The sequence below is a fragment of the Austrofundulus limnaeus genome, unplaced genomic scaffold, assembly GCF_001266775.1.
Source record: "Austrofundulus limnaeus strain Quisiro unplaced genomic scaffold, Austrofundulus_limnaeus-1.0 Scaffold440, whole genome shotgun sequence".
In the NCBI taxonomy this organism is placed as follows: domain Eukaryota; kingdom Metazoa; phylum Chordata; class Actinopteri; order Cyprinodontiformes; family Rivulidae; genus Austrofundulus; species Austrofundulus limnaeus.
In genome coordinates, this window is record NW_013952842.1 from 158,561 (window position 1) to 159,720 (window position 1,160).

Below are 1,160 nucleotides of genomic sequence, written 5' to 3' on the forward strand. Positions count from 1 at the left end.
GTGTGTGTGTGTGTGTGTGTGTGTGTGTGTGTGTGTGTTGCTAGCTGTGACTCACTGAAGGAAATCCCTGTTTCTAGTAGAGACCAACAAACAGTTTCCCGCCTCGATAACATGGGTTGAGTGGTCTCTCCTGGTTACAGCCAATCAGGAGCCAGAGATTAGTGATGTAATCTGAGCTCACCTTCACTCACCTGCCGGCTGAGGATTAACACCAGCTGCTTTATTCATGGATCCATTTAAACCTGAAAGGTTCAAATAGAAACTCTCATGATTTCTTCGGCACTTTTACACTTTTTAATTCTTTGAACTATGAAATAAAACTTTTTTTTTAAATCTGCTTCAGCTGCTGGCTCTGTTTGTCTTTCAGCTGTAACTGACCTTTTTGCTACTTTTAGCTTTCAGCTACCTTTCTTGTTCTTTTAGCTGTTAACTAACATTTAACTTATTTCAGCTTTTAGCTGCCGTTCTGCTTCTTGGAGGTTTTAGCTAATGTTTTGCTTTCTTTTCACATTTTTCTTTAGATTTTTACTTCAGTTTTACTACTTTAGCATCTCTTCAGCTACTTTTAGCCACTTGCTAATTTTAGCGTCTCTTTTTTGCATTCAACTACAGTTTTGCTAATATTAGYTTTTGTTTGACAGATTTTAGTTTTAGTGTTTGTTGTGCTAATTTAACTTTATTGTGCTAATTTTAGCTTTGTTGTTGCTGTGCTAATTTTAGCTTTATTGTGTTATTTTAGCTTTATTGTTTGCTGTGCTAATATTAGCTTTTGTTTGACAGATTTTAGCTTTTTCTTTGTTCTAATTTTAGTTTTTTGTGCTAATTTTAGCTCTATTGTTGTTGTGCTAATTTTAGCTTTATTGTGCTATTTTAGCTTTATTGTTTGCTGTGCTAATATTAGCTTTTTTGACAGATTTTAGCTTTGTTTGTTGTGCTAATATTAGCTTTTTTGACAGATTTTAGCTTTGTTGTGCTAATTTAGCTTTATTGTTTGCTGTGCTAATATTAGCTTTTTTGACAGATTTGAGATTTGTTTGTGCTAATTTAGCTTTATTGTGCTATTTTATCTTTATTGTTATTTGTGCTAATTTTAGCTTTTTTGTGCTAATTTTAGCTTTATTTTGTTATTTTAGCTTCATTGTTATTTGTGCTAATTTTAG

The 1,160-nt window shown here is 32.8% G+C and overlaps 1 protein-coding gene across 1 annotated transcript in view; it reads left to right on the plus strand.

Moving 5' to 3' along the window:
• Positions 1 to 1,160, plus strand: part of nfatc1 (nuclear factor of activated T cells 1) — a 33,793-nt gene that overhangs the window by 20,077 nt on the left and 12,556 nt on the right. The window lies entirely within an intron of this gene.